This window comes from Chanodichthys erythropterus, chromosome 16 (genome assembly GCF_024489055.1).
Source record: "Chanodichthys erythropterus isolate Z2021 chromosome 16, ASM2448905v1, whole genome shotgun sequence".
NCBI classification, from domain to species: domain Eukaryota; kingdom Metazoa; phylum Chordata; class Actinopteri; order Cypriniformes; family Xenocyprididae; genus Chanodichthys; species Chanodichthys erythropterus.
Window position 1 is genome coordinate 18,152,719 of NC_090236.1, and position 23,112 is coordinate 18,175,830.

Consider the following 23,112-nt stretch of genomic DNA (forward strand, 5'->3'; position numbering starts at 1 on the left):
GTAGAGGGGGGCAGGCTTGCTCTGCTGAGCCGGCGAAGACCTGGGGCGGCAGGAAGCAGTAGCAGAACTGGAGCGCTTGGGCAGGAAGTGTCGCATGGCTTGGGACGACTTCTGTGCTGCAGTGAAGTGTTCCGTGAAGCCCTCTACCGCTGGCCCGAAGAGACCGGAAGGAGAGACCGGGGTGTCCAAGAAGACCGTCTTATCTAGCTCCTTTATCTCGGTCAGGTTGAGCCACAAATGGCACTCAAGCACAACCAGGCTGGCTATGGATCATCCAATAGCCTGGGCTGTGGCCTTCATGGTACGCAGGACTAAGTCGGTGGCGCTGCAGAGGTCACGAAAGGCAGGTGCATCAATGCCGGACTCGTCCAGGGAACGGAGGAGCTTTGCTTGGAACACCTGGAGGATCGCCATGGTGTGCAGCGCTGAGGCAGCCTGGCCTGCGGAAGTGTAGGGGACAGAGGTGAGCCTCCACTGCTTCATCCAGGGGCGGTAGTTGCTCGTAGCCCTTCTCTTCAGAGCCGTCCACAGTGGTGAGAGCTGAATAATGCGTAGTGCGTAGGCACACGCAGTGAGAGAATGAAGTCCCGGTGAGCGCAGCCTCCACATGGGACTTGCCCAGGCAGCCGACGCACTCACCGTGCCCGTCCTTGTCAAGCAGAGGGGCTTTGCATGTGCCACAAGAGTGGTGCGGCATTTGTAGCAACGTCGCCGCCATGAAAACGCCGTTTGAGGGGCTCTTTTAGAGCGTTTAGAACCACTGGAACAGCACTTTTAGAAAGCGGCAAAAAAACTGTGGGAAATCGCACTTTAGCGGCGCCGGTTGGCAGCAGGAGACGCGCTGAGAGGCAGTCGGAAGCGGGAAGCGGCGGCTCGAGAGCGACGCACGAAGTGGCTGTCTGCGAGGGCGCCAGCACTGTCTTCAGTCGGCGGTCTCAGCACAATCCACAATTGAGAGAGCTTGTTCCAGGCGGCGAAGGCTTCAACTCGGAGTCCAACGAAGAGATGTGTCGTCGTCACTGAAGGAGAGAGAACTGAAATCCTATGGCGAAATGCCTGCTTATATAGCTGTAAGCCCCGCCCATTTTGGCAGGCTTCTTTGCGCACTTTGTCGCCATAGGCCGCGCAGCTATGCCGTCATTGGTTCAACAACTTGTCTATGAGTGAACCAATGATGATGCAGTTACACTGCGTTATTGAAAAAGGCTTCAGTAACGGGGAAAAAGGAGACCTTTCCCCCATACACAGTACGAGTGAAGTATCGAAAAGGAACTGCAGCAAGCACATGTGGATTTTCATCCATCTTTACACTGTGATTTAACCAATGAGTGCACCTTTTCCTTGCTCCTTTTACACAAGATAGGCTACACATTTGCAATTGCAAATAACTGTGCAAATAACTGTAATAATTGGATGCTGAACTTGTAATACGTCCATTTCGGTGCCAAACCCGTCAACGTGTAAACTGCGTCACAGAGTGGAGCTGGATTTCTGATTCAGATATTTCCCGATTACAAGGTGAGTTCAATATATAACTATAAGTATTTAAAATATGATATACTATAAACTCTTCTGCAAAGTAAGCCTTTAACATCATAGCAAAACAAAGTAACATTGATGTATTTGTAATGCACTGAAATTGTCGTCATCTCGTTTGCTAATTTTAGCTGGAGATCTTTTCATTTATTTCCTAATATACATTTAATTTATATTAGACAAAACGTTGATTTCGATAATGTAGTGCTTGCAAATTTGGGTAAGCTTGTTCTTTGTACATAACTGTATTATGAGGGGAGTTTTTCTTTACTAGTGTTGCTGTTTTGTTTCTTTAGTGTTGGCTGTGTTTTGAATTGCTTTGATCCAAGTTAGCTTGATAAAATAAGTTGCGCGTTACAATACTCAGAATATTTCCTGTTAATTTTTTTTTGTGTTGATGGTTTGTATTGCAATGTTACTTTGCCCAGTACAGTAGGCTAAAGGACATTTTATTTCAGTGGAGATTTTTTTGTTGTTGAGATTTTCGTGCCCAAAGACTGTCCATTTTGGCTTGTCAGCATGTTTGCGTGTCAGTTATGTGGGCAGCAATGCAGTACTCCAGTGGCCTATGTGAAGCAAATGAGGATTCACAGCAATATCCCTAATTTGTTTCTTCATTGTTGCATCCAGGACTGTAACAGGAAGTTTGTGAAATTAGCAACTTTGAAATCACATCTTTACAGACACCACAATGATTGTTTGGTGGTCCCTAGGTCACCAAAGTACACTGCAGTAGACTTTGCGTGCCATGTTGACTTGTGTAGCGCTAAATGTGATACACTAACTCAGTTTTATTCCCATCTTGAAGTGCACATTAAAGAGGGACGAAGAGTGACATGTCCCTTTAAGCAGTGTGATAAATCATTTTCAGTGATATCCACCTTTACCTCTCATGTATCAAGAAAACATAAAAATTCAACAGAAGTAAACCTAAGTGAATCCATTGTTGCCACATCACTTGTGACTGAGGCTGAAAGCTTGCAAAATATTGACAGTGATATGATGACAGAAGAACAAACTGGTGTAGTTGGAAATGTGAATTTGGAGGTTAGTCCAGAAAATATTAATGAGATGTTATTTTTGAAGAATCTTGCTCTCTTTTATCTGAAATTACAGGCTAAGTTATTGCTTCCTTCTTCAGTCATTCAGAATATCATTGAAGACATGCAGTCAGTTTATGATGTCAACCAGTCACATCTACTTTTCAAACTTGCGAGCCATTTGTGGAGACAACCTGGGTTCACACAACAAGGTTTTGTTTAAAATTTAAGTGGCAGTAGGTACTTCTGTCGATATTGTGAAAATGACAAAGATGTGTTTCACGCAGATCCTTTGTCCAAAGCTAACGCTCGGACACCAGAGTCATACAAAGAGCATGTTCAGAACCTCGAGGAGCATTCTGTTCATAGTGGAGGTATTAAATTTGACTCCTTATTCAACAGCCTGTCTATGTTTCATGTATGTCAACCTGGGTTGCATCTGTGTCTTGGGCATGATTTGTTTGAAGGCATTGCTGATCTTGCATTGTGTATCAACCATCTTGTCACAGCTGACAAACAGCTCACTTACACTGAATTAAACTAGATGATTGATCAGTTCCGATATTTAGGTAATGATTCTAATGACAAACCTTGTGAGGTGAAGCCAGGAAGTGATAGACTGAGTGGCCATGCTATGCAGAACTGGTGCTTACTGAGACTGTACCAGCTGTTACCAGCTTCTAAGTAAGTCTGAAGCAAGCACTCGCAAGTGTGCAGGGGTACGGCAAGAGACGCAGCGTCTCGTTCCCTACCAGGGTTACATCTGTAACCTGAGACGTTCCCTTTCGTGGGAACTATCGACGCTGCGTGGTAACGCATTGGGAACGCAATCCCAACTGAGCCGTAGCTCAAGCACTTGCCAAGGTTATCTTGACAGGACAGAGGACCCCGGAGTGGAGCCAACATCAAGGTTATAATATTTAATAAATGTGTGCTGGCATGACCATCCAGCTGCATCACATCTGTCACTCATGGAGACTCCTGACATCAGAGCTTTTGATGCCGCCATACCCCTGGTCGAATGGGCACGAACATTCAAGGGAGAGGGCTGTCCGGCCGCTTCGTATGCAAGTGAGATGGCCTCGACCACCCACTTGCTCATTCTTTGTTTTGATGCTGGGCCCCCTTTTTTAGGGGACCCATAACAGACAAACAACTGATCTGACTTACGCCACAGGGCAGCTCTGTGGACATAAGTATCCAAAGCCCTTACTGGGCATAACAGATTCAATTTTTCCTGATCCGCAGATTCAAATGGAGGAGGATAGAAAGACTGAAGCACAATGGGGCCTGGGACATTGGTAGGGACCTTTGGGACATACCCCAGTTTAGGATACAGGAATGCTTTCACCATTCCTGGAGCAAATTCAAGGAAAGAGGGAGCAACAGAAAGTGCTTGTAAATCTCCTATCCGTGATAGCCAATAAAATAATCGTTTTCAGAGTGAGGAACCTCTCAGGAACCTCCTCTAGTGGTTCAAAGGGAGCCTCAGCTAACCCTTGTTAGACCACAGCCAAGTCCCAGGTTGGCACTCTTGTGCGCACTGGAGGCCTCAACCTCAGTGTGCCACGGAGGAAGCGTGTGACGAGGGGGTCTCGACCTACCAAGATATTCCCCTCAAGAGGAGCATGATATGCTGAAATTGCTGCAACATAAACCTTTAAGGTTGAGTGAGATAGGCCCTCCGAGAATTTTTTCTGGAGGAATTTTAGCACAAAGCTAATAGAAGAAAAGACAGGGTCCGTATTATTGTGTCTACACCAGGTAGAAAACAAATTCCATTTGTAGGCATACAACTTCCTCGTGGCGGGAGCTCTGGAATTAAGAATGGTCTCCACAACCTCGGTTGGGAGACCAGCATCTACGAGTCTGGCCCTCTCAGAGGCCAAGCCCATAGTTTCAGTCGTTCTGGGTGGGGATGTATAATCATGCCGCCCGCTTGAGACAGGAGGTCCTGTCTGAGAGGAAGCTCCATTGGGGAGCCGTTGAGTAACGACACTAGGTCTGAGAACCATATCCTGGTTGGCCAGAATGGGGCTACCAGTATTAGATTGGCCCCTTCTCGGCGTACTTTTTCCAGAACTCCCGGGAGCAGGGCGGGGGGAAATGCTGACAGGCGTAGCCTTGGCCACGTCTGTACCATAGCATCCAGACCCAGAGGTGCTGGATGTGTTAGGGAGTACCAGAGCGGACACTGGGTTGACTCTCCCGAGGCAAACAGGTCGACTTCCGCTCAACCGAAATTTTTCCATAGGAGACTCACCACTTCTGGGTGGAGTCTCCACTCCCCGGGCCTTGGCCCCTGCCTCGACAGGGCATCTGCTCCCACATTTTGATGTCCTGGGATGTAAGCTGCCCTCAGCGAGAGCAGCTTCCCTTGGGACCACAGGAGGATCTGACGGGCCAAGTAATATAGTCGGCGAGACCGCAGACCCCCCTGATGATTTATATATGCAACCACTGCAGTGTTGTCCGTACGAACCAACACATGGTAACCTCTCAGGTCTGGGAGAAAGTGTTTCAGAGCTAGGAACACTGCCATCATCTCTAGCCGATTTACCCCCTGGTCCTGAGCCACCACTGTAGGGGTCTCATGTGCAGAAGGCCAAAAGGTATCACGTTGGACGCAGCTGCCATCAGACCCAGCAGTTTCTGGAACTGTTTTACAGTGAGTGAACTTCACCCCTTTCATAGCCATAAGATTGGCACTCACCCGAGCGGGAGACAAATGTGCCCGCATCGTGGTGGAGTCCCACACTACACCCAGATAGTTGGTGGATTGAGCTGGAACTAGCACACTCTTTTTGGCATTGAGCCTCAGCCCAAGCCTCTTCATATGGGACAGAACAGCATCTCGATGCTGAACTGCTAGTTGCTCTGACTGAGCTAGAATCAACCAATCGTCGATATAATTCAGTATGCGAATGCCCTGGATCCTCAGCAGAGCCAGAGCTGCGTCCACGCATTTCGTGAATGTGCAGGGTGATAATGATAGGCCAAACGGAAGAACCCTGTACTGGTAAGCTTCGCCCCCGAATGCAAACCTGAGGAACTTCCTGTGAGAAGGATGGATGGACACATGGCTCTGCTGGCCAGTCAATTTTTAATTTGGCCACAGCCCTGGTCACTACCTCCAGGAGCTCCTCATGTGCTGGGGAAGAGGATGGCGGTTCCTCTTCCCCCACGCTCATCACATCAACCTCCTCAGAGGAAGAGAGATGAAGCGCGGGTGCCTCTTTCTGGGGGGAAGAAACCGCTACGCGTGCTTCCGCCGCCTGAGAAGAGGCACTGGGGCTGGCAGGTAAAGGGCAAGATAAGGCTTGGCCCGTCTCAACCCCCTCTGCCAGCTCCATTTGCGAACCCCACGAACGAGGGGAACGCCGACCGGAGCACCCTCTTTATCGTGAAAGAGTGCCCGGCGTGATCTTAAAACTCTGAGGGTGAGCTTCTCGCAATGAACACAGACAGCCCCCTCCAGAGCTGCCTGTGCATGCTCAACCACCAGGCAGACAACACACATCTCGTGAGTGTCCCCATCTGGAATATATCGTGTACATGGGTGAACACACTTTTTAAATTGTCTGCTTCCGCCATTTCACTCGTGTCTTATTCACTATATAAATATATATATATATATATATGTGTGGTGCACAGTAACACTCTTGTCTTCAGACGAAGAGATAATGTTTTCCAAAATAAGCAGGATAAACAACACCAAATAAGACACACAAGATGACATAGAGTGCTTGCTGAAGACACAGAAGCTGGCGTGCTCTGCATCCGAGTGTGCTTTATAGTTTCCTGGTCCGTGACGTCACCCGTCTCTGACGTCTCGCTTCGCGATTGGCTAGGTACATGAGTGCTTCAGTGACGACATCACGCAGAAGGTTCCCAATGCGTTACCACGCAGCGTCGATAGTTCCCACGAAAGGGAACAAGTCTTTCCCCATCATCGGCTTAAACCTAAGCATCATCACATGAGCCATTATCCAGAGCTCATCATTCAGTTTGGTCCACTTATTCGTTTGTGGACTATGAGGTTCGAAAGCAAGCACACATAGTTTAAACAGTGCACAAGAAAACTGCGTAACTTTAAAAATGTGTGCTCAAGCCTTGCAGAAAGACACCAGCTCTTACAAGCATATGTTAGTGCTCCCACCATCAATTATAGTAGAAAAGGCAACTGAGTTTTTTCCATGTGACTACAGTGATGGCATCAGGGAATCAGTTGCAAATTATGATTTTGGACCTTAAAATACCTGTATTGGTCATGAAGTAACTGTAAAAGGAACCAAATACAAAAAAAAAAAAAAAAAAAAAATGTTTGTTGTTATCAGTAAGGATGTCACGATCACGCCTGTTCCTGTCACATCCCGGACTACATCTCCCATCATCCTCTCTGCCACTCACCTGCACACACTTCACACTAATCACTAATCACCACACCCAGCTGCAGCTCATTACACGGACTATAAAAGACTCATACACACACCACCTCACCGCGAAGTATTGTTTAACTGTTGTTGCAATTCCGAGCGTTTTCCTGTATTCCCTGTCTGCCTGTTCCTTGTTGCCGTTACTGCCTGTTCCCTGTTTTTTGACCCATTGCTGCCTGTCCTGATCTTTGCCTGTCCCTTGACTACGATTCTGCCTGTTCCTCACTGTTCCTGTTTGTTCCTGTTTTGACCCTGCCTGTACGACCACTCTACTTTAATAAACGCTGCACTTGGATCTCCAGCCTGAGTCTCCTATTCACAACAAAGGATGAGAATGGTCTTGAAGTTGGTAAGATTATTATGATACTCAATCATAAAAACTCTGCAGTCTACTAATATTAAACAGCAATGTAGGATGATAAATTTGTATTTTATTTTAGAAAATGAACGTTTCATTAGATAAGACACTTATTCCTCGGCTGGGATCATTTAGATCCCTTTTGAAACTGCATTTTGGACATTAAAACTTGCGGGGCACCATTGAAGTCCACTATATGGAGATAATTCCTGAAATGTTTTCCTCAAAAAAAACTATATAATTTCTTTACGACTGAAGAAAGAAAGGCATGAACATCTTGGATGACAACGGGATAAGTACATTATCTTTAAATATTTGTTCTGAAAGTTAACTACTCCTTTTAAACCTTTTAATTACAGGAAACGTAAGCAGCTCCGAAGACCATTTCCGCAGTCCATCCTCCCAAAAAAAAAAAACAAAAAAAAAAAAACATGGTCAGATTTCAGATTCTGCAAATTGTGAATGGTCTTAGAAATAAAAGGTCAAAAGATTGGACAGATATTGACATGTTATTAGTTAAAAACACTATTGAGTGTATTGCCGAACCATTAACTTATATATTCAACCAATCTTTTAAAATGGGTGTATTCCCTAATAATATGAAAATGGCAAAAAATATACCAATTTTCAAAAGTGGAGACCGTCATTTATTTTGCAATTATAGGCCTATCTCACTGCTATCTCAGTTTTCTAAGATATTAAAAAAAACTTTTTGTTAAGAGAATGGATAATTTTATAGAAAAATATAATTTACTGCAAGAGGAACAATATGGTTTTAGGGCAGGTAGATCTACCTCAATGGCAGTAATGCAATTAGTAGAGGATATTGCTTCTTCAATAGACAATAAAAAATATGTGGTGGGTGTTTTTGTTGATTTAAAAAAAAGCTTTCGACACTATTAATCATAAAATATTACTGAATAAGTTGGAAAAGTATGGCTTTAGAGGGCCCGCTTATTCTTGGTTAGAGAGTTATCTTGACAATCGGTACCAGTATGTACACTTTAATGATGAAAACTCTGAAATATGTAGGGTGACATGTGGGGTGCCCCAGGGGTCTCTGCTGGGTCCTAAAATGTTTATTTTATATATAAATGACTTTTGTAAAGTGTCTGATTTGTTAAAGTGTGTCTTATATGCGGACGATACAACTTTATATTGTTCTGGTGAAAATTTGCACCAGCTTCTTACAAATGTCTACTTCAAATTAAACTGTGGTTTGATGCAAATAAATTATCTTTAAATATTACTAAAACCAAATATATTATATTTGGTAATCGACAAATACATAATCGTACAAACTTAAAAATTGGTGATGTGGTTTTGGAAAGAGTAATGGAAATAAAATTTCTAGGAGTAATAATAGATCACAAATTATCCTGGAAACCACACATAACACATGTATTGTCAAAAATGTCAAGAACCATTGCTATATTACATAAAATCAAGTATTTCTTAAACAAATTTACATTGTATATTTTGTATTGTTCTCTCTTAGTACCATATATGACCTATTGCATTGAAATTTGGGGGCATAGCTATAAGTCAAATACAAAATCTATATTTACTTTGCAAAAAAAAGCTATTAGGATTGTTAATTATTCCTCATTCGATGAATCAACTAAATTAATATTTCTTAAATTTAAAGCACAAAAATTTTACGATTTAGTTAGTCTTAATACAGCTTTGTTTATGTACAAAGTTAAAAAACAAATTATGCCAGCAAATATATTGTGTTTGTTTGAAATTAAGGAAGGTAAATATGATTTAAGAGGAAAGGATATGTTTAAAAAACCAGTGGTCAAAACTAATGTAAATAGAATTGTATTTTGGTTCAAGGGGTCGATTTGTGGAACGGTCTAACTGACGAATTTAAGAGAAGCAACTCTATATTTCAGTTTAAAAAAATTTCAAATCCAAAATATATATGAATTATAAGATGGAAGCTTAAGTTGTGTATTGTAATGTGTAAAATGTTGTAAATTGTAATGATGGAATTGCACACCTAATATCAGTTGGAGGGTATGTGACGCTGTAATAAGGGTAGGTGTAATAAGCTATTGCTTCAGCCTACACCTTTTCGGTTGGTTCTGTTTATATTTTTATGCTTATGTGGGTAAATTATACATTTATATGTTATGCAACCGAAATAAAGATTTTTCATTCATTCATTCATTCCTTGGACTGCAATGCCTATGGACATTCGTTCAGCAGTGGCTGATGGCAAGAGACCTTCACCAGCAGCACGGTGACAAATGGTCCGAGTTTTGGCAGATGAGATGAGGAAATATGAGCTAAATCCAATGCGCGAACAGTGTGTCACACTCTGCCGAAACATCATCCGCCAGTATCCTCAAAGTTTTGCTGATCTCCGTGACAATGGTCAGGTACTAGGAAATGGTTATACCTCACTGTTAATTCAAATTAAAAACCAAATTGAAAATCTGAACCGCACCACCAGCTTTCGCCAACACCGTTCATCTGGTGATGGACTAAAGAGAGAGCCTACTGATACATATGGCTGCACCAGATTCAAGCCTGATCTCCCACCAGAGGAGACAGATGCAACCGTAGAGCAGAAACATCAGTGGCTGGACGAGATATACAGGTGCTTGTCATATAATTAGAATATCATCAAAAAGTTCATTTATTTCACTAATAACTGACAACTAAGGAAAATCCCAAATTCAGTATCTCAGAAAATTAGAATATTGTGAAAAGGTTCAATATTGAACCTTATCAGCTAATTAACTCAAAACACCTGCAAAGGCCTTTAAATTGTCTCTCAGTCTAGTTCTGTAGGCTACATAATCATGGGGAAGACTGCTGACTTGACAGGTGTCCAAAAGACGACAATTGACACCTTGCACAAGGATGGCAAGACACAAAAGGTAATTGCAAAAGAGGCTGGTTGTTCACAGAGTTCTGTGTCCAAGCACATTAATAGAGAGGCGAAGGGAAGGAAAAGATGTGGTAGAAAAAAAAGTGTACAAGCAATAGGGATAACCACACCCTGGAGAGGATTGTGAAACAAAACCCATTAAAAAATGTGGGGGAGACTCACAAAGAGTGGACTGCAGCTGGAGTCAGTGCTTCAATAACCACTACGCACAGACATATGCAAGACATGGGTTTCAGCTGTCGCATTCCTTGTGTCAAGCCACTCTTGAACAACAGACAGTGTCAGAAGTGTCTCGCCTAGGCTAAAGACAAAAAGGACTGGACTGCTGCTAAGTTATGTTCTCTGATGAAAGTAAATTTTGGATTTCCTTTGAAATTTTGATGTTTCCACTGTGTTTTCTGAGGTCCAAGGTCAACGCAGCCGTATACCAGGAAGTTTTAGAACACTTTATGCTTCCTGCTGCTGACCAACTTTATGGAGATGCAGATTTCATTTTCCAACAGGACTTGGCACCTGCACACAGTGCCAACGCTACCAGTACCTGGTTTAAGGACCATGGTATCCCTGTTCTTAATTGGCCAGCAAACTCGCCTGACCTTAACCCCATAGAAAATCTGTGGGGTATTGTGAAGAGGAAGATGCGATATGCCAGATCCAACAATGCAGAAGAGCTGAAGGCCACTATCAGAGCAACCTGGGCTCTCATAACACCTGAGCAGTGCCACAGACTGATCAACTCCATGCCACGCCGCATTGCTGCAGTAATTCAGGCAAAAGGAGCCCCAACTAAGTATTGAGTGCTGTACATGCTCATACTTTTCATGTTCATACTTTTCAGATGGCCAAGATTTCTAAAAATCCTTTCTTTATATTGGTCTTAAGTAATATTCCATTTTTTTGAGATACTGAATTTGGGATTTTCCTAAGTTGTCAGTTATAATCATCAAAATTAAAAGAAATAAACAATTGAAATATATCAGTCTGTGTGTAATGAATGAATATAATATACAAGTTTCACTTTTTTGAATGGAATTAGTGAAATAAATCAAGTTTTTGATATTCTAATTATATGACCAGCACCTGTACTGTCGAGATGGAATAAATGGGGTTGAAAGAGCAGAAGTTATGCAACCTATGGAAACAACCTTTTGCCTCCAGCGGAAGCAAATAAACATATTACCAGCGCTGATTTAAGAAAGCAGTGGCCATATCTTTTCACTCCGAAAGGGCTTTATGCTCATTTTGAGCTTCTTACTGACATCAAAGTTATGCGTGCACTTGAGCTTGCCATGGAAGTGTGTGGAAGAGCCATTGTGGAGTTCTTCAGCAACAAACCCACCAATGCAGATGTCAGGGCAGGCATTTCTCTGCGGCCAGACCTTGAGCTTTCCTTCTGCAACATCCAACTTCTAATGGCTCATTTCTCTGAGACTCAGGAAGGGCTGATCCTTTTTGCAAATGTAATTTTTGTTGTTGTTGTTTTTTATTTTCTATCATGGTATTATTGTCCTAACAACTGAAATAGACATGCTCTTTCCTTATTTAAAAATTAAATGCATACAAAGGCATTATTGTTAGTGTATTTTGTCTCTATGTCCTCACCATCTTAGGTATCTTCCACTGCAGCTGATGTAGAAAGGACACTTAAACTACCTGCAACTCCTCGACTGATACTCCTTGGTATGTATAGAACTGTATGAATGTATTGTCTATTTTATTACATAAGCCACTAAGGGTGTTTATTATTATTATTATTATTATTATTATTTATTTTTTTTATTTTTTTTCAGCAAACATGGTAAATGCTTTTGTACAACACTGAAAGGGACAGTTCACACAAAATAAATATTCTACCATCTTTTACCCACACTCATGTCATTCCAAGCCCTCAAGTCTTGGAAATTCCAAGTCTTTTTATTAATCTTTGGAAAACAAATGAATATATTAATAAAATTCTTTCATCATTTTTGTTCATCAATTGAAAGTCCAAAAGAAAAAAAAAAAAAACTTTTATGCTTCAAAAAGTTAATCAAGTTATTGTAAATGAATTTCATTTTGTTTATTCATGTATAAACATTGAGCATACATGGAGCAACAGAAATGATGAAAGAATATTAAAAATAGCTTCATTTGTGTTTTGAAAATGAAAATTCTTTGAAAGTTAGGATGACTAATTAATTACTACATTTTCATTTTTAACCCTTCAACTATATTGAGCAAAAATATTGTTAAATTTATCATAAAAATTGCTGCAACAATTTCACAATACATAGTCTATCCACAATCAGCATTGTGAAATGCATTTGTTATGTTAAAAGAACAGGGCTATGTGACTAGGTAAAATGATTTCAGTTTCCCTTGCATTTATTTGCAATCTGGCAGTAGAAAATGAATATGTTATATGGCTACCTGGCATTGTTTATTCTTTGGAATGTTTTAGGTGAAAAACCAGGAAGCTGCATTCATAAATGGATGATTAGTTTTGAGGGGCAAATAATCTGTGAGGGCATCCAGCCAAGTTTTATGTCTGGACTTGATGCTGTGTTTTCAACTTTCTACAATTTCAATGTGGAGTACCAAGCTGAGGCTGCATCCACGTTGGAATTCATACAGAGGTTAGATGCTTAGATTCATATATTAATTTCCGTAACACTTTACAATACGGGTGCACTAATATGCATTAATTCATGCTAAACTAATGCTCAGATAATCATGAGTTAATGTATGACTTATGACGAACTAAACCATTTATTATTGATTACTGCATCAGCAACTAATGAAGATTCTACATGATTAATATGTTAAGTAATCATTAAATTGTTATTAGTTAAATGTGTCATAATGTATTAATTCCCTAATAACATATTATTTGAACTAATAATGTAAATTAACATGTTAATTACCACAATCGGTCAAAGCTATGCATTTCAACTTCCAGTTGTCTGCTTTAATTAATCATTAGCTAATGATTTACAAAGGTATCATGTTATGACTTTACTTTTTGATTAACTAATAGTTAAGTAATATGTAATTGTGGTTATGGGTTTTGAATTAATTTTGAATTAGTTAATAGTCATGTGCCTCAACAAGGAACTCGATGTTCATTTTTCCCAAAAACAAGCTGAAACATGGACTCATTTGACACATTTCCACTGTCTTTTAGATCATCTGAGATGAGACTATGTTCTCCCATCTCTGCATATAATTGACGTATAGCTTTCTCCATGCGTAACAGAGATTGAAGGCGCATTTCTTGGTGCAGTGTCAGACTGTTTGAAGTGACAACATTTTTTCAACGTTTTACTTCTGAGCCTGTGTCTATATTTAACACAGTAGCATGATGGTTTCTCTTGTAATGTCTGGGTGCTCAAAGGTCATACACATTCAATGGAGGTCTTCCGTCTTGCCTTACAGGGCCTGAGATTTCTCTGGAGACCCTGAATCTTTCCACAATATTATGTATGCTTGATGCTGCAAGACCTAAATTCTTTGCAATCTTGCATTGAAAATGTGATTTTTGCCATGACATGGACCACAGGGTTCAGGAACAGCCTCCAGTAGTGGGGGTAGTGTTTGCAACCTAGACACACAAAATAGTGGTGGCCATCACAGGTGTTACATGTCTGATATCTGATCTGCTTCATTGTGTTTTTGGTTCAGTCCTGTGACATAGTTTTCTCCAGTCTGTCTAATTAGTTATCCCATTCACCTGTGTCTTTGTAATTATCTCATTACCTCCTTGTTAAGTTCCCTTTGTTTTCAATGCATATACACCCTGTGTTCTCCCTCAGTGTTTGTCAATCTTCGTCTATGTATAACGTGTGAGATATGTATTCTGGTATTCGCTCCTGAGTTTTGTTATTAAAATCCTGTTTCCTGCTCTCTTCGTTGTGTTTTTGGATACACACCGATACACACCGTACACATCACAGAAAGGTGGACCCTCATAATGGGTAACTATGGAGAAGGCCCACACCCGTGTGTTCATCGACCTGGCATGCCGTTCCCGGACCGTTCGCTGTGCACAATCTACTTCGCCAGCTTGAATGTGGAAACCAAGGCACGCCTGCTCAGTGTGAGACTTCAGAGAAATTCCACTAAGTATGTGCCCCCCCCCCCCCCCCCCCCCCACGGAGGATGATGTCACCAGCCCCACCCCAACACCGCCAGAGACCAGCGTTGCACCACCTGCCAACGAACTGACGGAGATGTTGCCTGTGAGATGTCTGACCAGGTGAGCAAGCCGGCAACACCGTGGATGGCAGAGGAAGTGTTAGTGGAGATTGATGGCTTGGACATGAGTTGAGCCTGGCCTCTGGTAGATGTATGGAGGAACATAAGTCTGCTCTTTTGAATGTAATACATGTTCCTTTTTAGAAAGAAATGGTATCTGTGAGGATTTCCAGACTGTACCGTAGTACTGAGACTGCTCTCATTAGAGTTACAAATGATTTGCTCTTATCATCAAATCATGGTTGTATCTTTCTATTAGTGTTACTGGATCTTAGTGCTGCATTTAACACTATCGATCATCATTCTTTTGAATAGACTCAAAAACTTTGTTGGCATTAGTGGAATTGCATTGGCATGGTTCAAATCATACTTATCTTACCATTATCAGTTTGAAGCAGTAAACAAAGAGATGTCATACTGATCAAAAGTTCAGTATGGAGTACAGCAAAGATCAGTAATCAACATTTTTCACTCTGTACATACCCTTAGGAGATATGATTAGGAAGCATGGCATTAGTTTTCACTTTAACACTGATACTCAGCTATACATTTCTTTGCTGGTAATTTTCTACTACTAATTCCAAAAAAACAGAGATTCTAATTATTGGACCAAAAACTTCCGCATGTAATAACCTAGAATACTGTCTAACATGGCTGCTCTGTTAAGTGTGTGCTATTTGATTCTGATCTTTCATTTGGAAGCCATATTTGTAGCATCTGTAAAACCCCATTCTTCCATCTTAAAAATATATCTAATTTACGACATATGAATTTTGCTCTCAATGATGGATGCGGAACAGTTAGTTCATGCGTTCCTGACCTCAAGGCTTGATTATTATAATACTCTATTGGGTGTTGTCCTGCACACTTAAACTCCCACTGGTCCAAAACACAGCAGCTAGAGTTCTTACTAAAACCATCGTTCAAAATTCGAAGATTTGTATGTTATGTTGTGTAACGTACACCCTAGTCTGTATTTCCCCTGCTAACCAGCTAACTCACATTTCTGCTCTGCTATTCAGATGTGGGTCCAAAATTGTTTAAAAATGTGTTGATTAATGCAGCTTTTCTGTTTTATTACTTGGAGTAATGATCAAGGATGGAGCATGACTTTTGTTTACAGAGTGTAATGCATTACCAGCTATCCAAGTTTGTGCTCGGCTAACGTGGGAGTTTACAACATAGCTGTGGGCCTGGTTCACTTACATAACTGTAAAACAAACAGTTTTTTCTCTGTGTTTTTATTATTACAGTAGAGTGGAGCTCTATCTGTATTGTAATAGGATGTTAAGATGCTAGTCTGCACTAACTAGTTGAAGTATTCGCTCTGTGAACAGTAAAAACCCATTATAATGTCAAACAATGATATAGCCATTTTTCTTTGTTTATGGTTATGATGAAAAAGTCTGTGTACACATCGGGCCTAAATGTTTATCTTATGTTTAGAGGTTTTCAGCTGCGCTTGGCATTCCGATACAGCATCTACATAAAGTATAACAGTGAAGCTGCTATCACGTCTTATAAATAATACAACTTAATGTGACACTTATCATAGAGAAGTCCTGCTCCAGTCATGAATACAAATCAGTTTCTGGTTGATTGATTACTTCAGACGTTGCATCATCGTACTCAGGCTCAAATTGATATGGTAAAATCGATGCTATCTTTTCTGTCCATACATTGTATACAATGCCTTGCGAATTGATAGCTGTTATTCAATTATGGCAATGGCCAGACGGTGCGCGCAGTAGAAAAATCACAAAGGACTGGGCCATTTTACTAATCAGAGCAGTGCTGACGGAAAGGAGGGGTTTAGAGAGACTGATTCTTTGAACTGCTTCTAACGAATTGTTTACTAATCTTTGGTGAACTGAGGTGAAATTAAATGTATATTATGAGAAAACGAAAGTGTTTTTTGACCTTGCATTCATGTAAACCTGTTGTAGGAGATTACCAAAACAATATTAGGAACCTTAAAAAAGGCATAATAAGAGCACTTTAACAAAAGCAGACATTTGATAAAAATGCATTTGCTGAAACAGCTATGACATTTTAATTTCCTTCTACAAGTCTCAAAGCGCACCATGTCACAAGTGCAATGCTGTACCAGCCGAGGTACCGAGCAAGTCTACCATGTGAGAAAACCCACTCATTGTCACAGACACGCCAGGCATTATTAATTGATAATCTGCCCCTCTGATCATTATTTTTTATTTATTTATTTATTTTGAAAAGGAATACAAATTGTTGGTGTTCATGTCAGCTGGAAACTGAATTTTGCAAGAATGTAGGTAAAGGCATGTTTTTTTTTTCCAATAAGTATTTATCAGTAGCTGGTAGTGTTGCTATAGCTTCTTTTTTTTTAGAGTAGCTTGACAGTTGTTGAAGTACTTGAAATTATGTGTAGCTTGACAACCTGCAATCTGGTCAAGCTACAATCTCAAAGAAGCTTCTCCAACATTTTAGATCACACTACAGCCAATTAGTTGTGACTGTAACATTAAATATTTGAAGTTGCTCATTTTATCTTGTTTTATTTTAATGATCTCAAGTCCTACATTTTACAGTATGAATTATTTCCGCTTGCATTTAATAGCATAGCTGCTTATTCTAACAATATCCGTGACCCTGATGGTTCCCTGGTTCTGTAACTACTGTTTGTTTATTTATTTATTTATTTTTCAAAACTCTCCAGCATTTTTGCACAAATCCTCTCTCCCATCTGTCTTCCTTGTACAATAACAGTAGGTCTAAAAAGGTCTAAAAAAATACCATTTGCATGCAGCAGGCAGATGTTTTAATGTTCAAGTTCTCATCAAACTGTCTAGTTTAAAAGTCAGCTGCTCTAATTAGATATAGATTGCTCTGTCAGTCACTCTCTCATTGTTGTTCAACACTGTGTCATTTGCTCTTCAACACCTTCATAAAAGCAGGAACAGGAAGGATCTGAACAGCTGATTAACCACAAACTAGTCTATTCAGTCATCTTTAATAAAGGAAGGCTAAGATGAATCACTAAGCATTTTTTTGTTTTTTATTTTTTGTTTTTTGGTTAATGTAATGTTCGTGTAAGCAAACTGAAGTCTGTGGATGAACTAAGAGAGGCTAATTGTTTACTATATATACAGAAAATGATCAATACTGTACTCTTTTCAGGTTATTTGTTGGGTAATGAGTTCTTTCCTTCTTAGTAATTCAGGTTTCTCCCTTGAAATATTAATGAGATCACTTGGATTTGGGATTGGATTTTTAACTTTGTTGTGCTACATGTGTAACATACTGTAGGAAGTGTAGAAGAATAAATCATATTAGTTCAAATAATATATTAATCACATTTATGGTGTCCATATTACATAATTCCATACTGCCAATGAAATTTTAATTCTACCTAATTCTATCAAAATATGTTCAGTAAACCTGGCTCACTCATGTATCTATATCTTTCTAGATTAGGGGTTTTCAAACTGAGTTCCTAGCAAGAAAATGTATGTGGAACACAATTGTAACAAAGTTAAAAGGATCAGGGAAGATGCAGCCGGGAAATGGATAATATTCAACATAACTTTGTTCATAAAATAATCAAACAACAAAACGAAAGTAATGTGGTTGCTCCTCATGGACAACTGCTACATGAAAATATAATAAAAACACAAAGTAATGTCCAGGCCTGGTCCTTCACTGTCATCACTCTTCCTTTTATGCTCCCTGAGCTAATCAGTGAGAAACTCGCTCTGTTTCCAAAGCTGAATTTTCAGCATCATTACACCAGTCTTCAGAGTCACATGATACTTCAGAAATCATTCTAATATGCTGATTTGCTGCACAAGAAAAATTTCTTATTATCAATGTTGAAAACAGTTGTGCTGCTTAATATTTTTAGAAGTACTTTAAAGGTGGAGTATGTATATTTCAACAACACTGTTGGATATTGCTGATATTTGAAATCAACCCAAACAAACCCACCGCTCTCTTCATTGCTCCGCCTCCAAAACACATCCTCCAATCCTAACCACACTGTTCCGAGTTGGTCTCAAAACCCGGCCCAATCGCTGCTGGCAGGCAAGGCGAGTGCACTGACAATCATGCTAAACACGGCATTCTCTAGCAATCACACACAGTGCACAGTGGTTTATCTGCACAACTCTCACTAGCTGGCCACTGTTACACACGCAATGTGTGAGTGGGTGTCTGTTTATCACAGCTGATGCGCAACAAAATGCTTCATGAAAAATAAAGCGCAGATGATGAACGAATGACAAGAAAGTGCAAAAAATTAAAGTACAGTACACAAGAGTAAATACAAACAAGGAATCAAAGCAGCCTCCACGTCTGTTTTGAGGCCTTCCCACTTAAGCCGAGTTCAGACTGCACGATTTTAGCCCCGATTTTGACTTGATGACAGGTTTTGAGAAATCGCCGACAAATGCCCGAAATCACAGGCAAATCGGTGTTCGTTCACGTGAGTGACAATCAGGCAGTGTGAATGAGCAAAGACGCGATCTGAGAGAATCCTGCTGTGTGAAAAGTGTTCTGACTGAAAACTACATCGGCGATGACCGACAGCCAATGAGAGCGCAAGATACAAAGCAGTGTGGAGTTATAGACCACAATATCAGCTTCATACACATAAACATTACAATTCTATCAAACAGAGCCAAAGCACAAACATTTGCTTGACCATCCGCAACAGCAGCACATTGAAAAGTTATGCATTTACGTCCAACTCTCGTTGCAGAACACACAATCCACAGTCTCCCCAACCTTTTTCTCCTCCATATTCTTCTTTTCTTTTTCTTGTTTTCGCTGCAAATCAGTGCACAGGCAATTCGTATTGTAAGCTTCTTGCAGGCTGCCGTTTTTAATGATAATAATAACTCCAGTCTTGTATCGCATTGTTTCCTTGTCACATCTCGCGTGTGTTTGGTTGTGAAACGTAGTTTGAGTGCCAGACAGTTGTCGGCGATTCTTCCTATTGTAAAGTCATGCAGTGTGAAACCTTCTGTTGCCGATCCATTGTGCAGTGTGAACACAGCAGCGACTGAATGCTGGCCAAGATAGTCATGAAGTGTGAAAAGAACAGTGACCCGACTACTTTGAAAATCGTGCAGTCTGAACTCAGCTTTAGCTGTCTCCAGCACTGGAAAGCTTTTCTAATATTAATGCGGGTCCTAAAGTGCTTGCCCAGTCATAAACCTTCATTCCAGTGATATTCTTTTGAGCTGTTTTGTATTGTCTCATTATCTCTCTTTCTGTGTTTTTTTTTCTTTCTTTCTTAAATCCCCTTCCTGCTCATTCTGTCATATGCCCTTTAATGCAGATTTGTTAGACGGTTGTTGTTGGTGTCAGCCCGAATAACTTTCAAACAGTGTTGTTGAAAAAATTCCCTTTCTTGTCATGTTTTTGTGTGAGCGCACGGTCTCGAGTGTTCTCAGGGCGGTGCGCTCTCTTGTCTGCGTGCCTTGTTTCATGTTGGGAGCGTGGAGTTCGGATCCCGGCACTCGTGTCTAGTTTGGTTTCGGTTTTGTGTCGGGATTCGGACACTCACGCTCCCAGTCCTGTCTTTATTGTGAGCGCACGGTTTGTGTGTACTTTCACTTGCCGTGCGCTCTTGTCTCATGTTTTGTGTAGCACGCGGTGATTTCCACCTGCCGCGTGCTTTCATGTTGTGTTTTTGTCTTGTGTTGTGTTAGCACGCAGTCTGTGTTTCACGGGCTGCGTGCTTCCATGTTGTCTTGTTTTGTGTGAACACGTGGCTTATGAGTTTTCATAGTCACGTGTTAATTTCTCGTCTTGTGTAAGCACATGGCTTGTGATTTGTCTTCATTGTCCATGTGCTTGTGTCTTTGTTTTGTTCGGTGTGAGCACATGGCTTGTCATGTGTTTCTTTGTGCCATGTGCTCTCATGTCTATTGTCTTGACCCCGCCCACCTTGTTACCTCATTATTGGTTGATTTGCCCCACCTGTCCTCCCTCATTACCTGCCTTGTTTGCTCTCCTATTTATTCTCCTTGTGTTTGCAGTCCTGTGCTGGTTCGTTGTCGTTCTTTATCGTATGTTTTCCTCTTGTAGCCAAGTCTAGTCAAGTTTTTGTCATGTCTGTTTTCCCCCACGGGGTAGTTTTTGTTGTTGTATTTTGTATTATAAATAAAGCCCTTCTCTTCCTGCAATTGAGTCCTCGCTCCTTCCACCACCCACCCAACCTGACACAAATGTGTTATATGATATCATATTTTAGGAATAGGGTCCTTCAGAAAATCATATTTGTGGTTCCTTAGGTCTTATCATACACCCGGCATAATGCGACGAGTGTTTTTTTTTTTTTTTGCTTGTTTCAAACTGACACAGCCTGACATTTTCATGTCCAGTGCCCATGTTGTTTAAAAAGCAAATGCACTCATGCCCATCTGTTCACCCACGGGCGTGCCCATCTGAAAACGAGGTGTGTTTCAACCTGACACAGCCTGACATTTTCATGTCCAGTGCCCATGTTGTTTAAAAAGCAAATGCACTCATGCCCATCTGTTCACCCACTGGCGTGCCCATCTGAAAACGAGGTGTGTTCAGACGCATTGTTGGCGTGTTGCTATTTTGAGGTAACTGAACACGACTTTATCATTGATTTTAGACCAGGTTTTTGTTGGTTAATGGTGCAGGCGTTTTCAGTTGCCTCAGCATTTTTAGGGCCTGAGCACCGATTTGTGCGAGAACCCTATTGAAATTGCACGGTCAATTACACTTCTCTGAAATTAATTGCATTTTTGAGGGCCTAAACATGCTCAAACTCATAAAACTTTGCACACGCATCAGAAGTGTTGAAAATTTACATCTGATATGGGTTTCAGAATTAGGTGTAACAAAATGGCTTGATAGCACCACCTACAAAATTTTAATTAAGAACCCTATGCGCTACATTTAACATACAGGTATGAAATTCGGTAGAAACACGTAACAGCCCAACAATCAAAATCTGAAAACCCAATAAGAGCTGAGATATTTTGAAATTTCTCTGCAAATTTTTTTGCAGTTTTTGTACTTTAACAAACTCCTCCTAGAGATTTTATCAGATAAATTAAATTGCAAAGATTCAGTTTTCACTGAAGGGCGTGCCTGTGGCGGCCTGATAAAATTTGATGTTTCGGCATGAAAAAGGAGGAAGTTGTTGTAACTCGGGCATGCAATGTCCAGTCTGCCCCAAACTTCACATGTTTTATTAGAGTCCTGGCCTGAATACATCTACATGCAAATATTCTGTTACAGTCATAGCGCCACCTGCGGGCAACAGGAAATGTCATGTCAGTGGTCCATCATATTTGGTCAGTTTAATTTAAAGGCCTTTGTGATGTTAAATTGCAAAGAACTTGATTTTTCGTTGAAAGGCATGTCTGTGACAGCCTGACAAATCTGATGTTTCGCTGTGAAACAGGAAGCTGTTGTAAGTCATGCATATAATATCAAACCTTTACCATACTTCACATGTTTGATAAAAGTCCTGGCCTGAAGACATCTTCGTGCAAATACAAACCCGATTCCAAAAAAGTTGGGACACTGTACAAATTGTGAATAAAAATGGTATTCAATGATTTACAAATCTCATAAACTTATATTTTATTCACAACAGAATTTAGATAACATATCAAATGTTGAATGTGAGACATTTTGGAAATGTCATGCCAAATATTGGCTCATTTTGGATTACATGAGAGCTACACATTCCAAAAAAGTTGGGACAGGTACCAATAAGAGGCCGGAAAAGTTTAATGTACATAAGAGGACCAATTTGCAACTTATTAGGTCAATTGGCAACATGATTGGTATAAAAAGAGCCTCTTAGAGTGGCAGTGTCTCTCAGAAGTCAAGATGGGCAGAGGATCACCAATTCCCCCAATGCTGAGGCAAAAAATAGTGGAGCAATATCAGAAGGGAGCTTGTGGTAAGGTTCTTGTGTAGTGGGAAGGAAGAGGACAGGGATCGGCTTTGGCTGCTGACAGTCTTTTTATTCTCACCAGAGAAAATATCAAACAAAACAAACAAAAGGACGGTGCAACGCACACTCAATAATTCCACATCCAAGGACGGGCTTCACTCCAACCAACGAGCACGGCTCATTCAGTGACTGTCAGCAGACTCTCTCCCTCTCCCCCGCTCCTGCTTCTCCTGGCGTTTTATCCTGTCTCCACGGCAATTACTGGAACGAGAAACAGGTGTTCGTGATTTACATTCAACCCATTCAATCACCGCGCCTCCCCAGACGCTCCCTCCTGTTGCAGACCCCGCTAAACAAAAAGGGGAGAGAGAAATCAGGGGAATGAAGTAACGGCCCGCCACATAAAGCAGCCTTCACCTGGGTAAAGGCCTGCTGGCACAGCTCCGTCCACTGGACCGTATCTGGTGCATCCTTTTTAGTCAGATCAGTCAACGGGCTGGTGAGGTCCGAATAATTAGGAACAAACCTCCTGTAATATCCCGCCAGCACGAGGAACTGTCTTACCTCCTTTTTGGTCTTGGGACGCGGACAGGTTGCAACCGCTGCTGTCTTATCAATTTGGGGACGCACCTGTCCATATCCCAAGTGGAAGCCCAGATACCTTACCTGCAGGCCTTTATCTG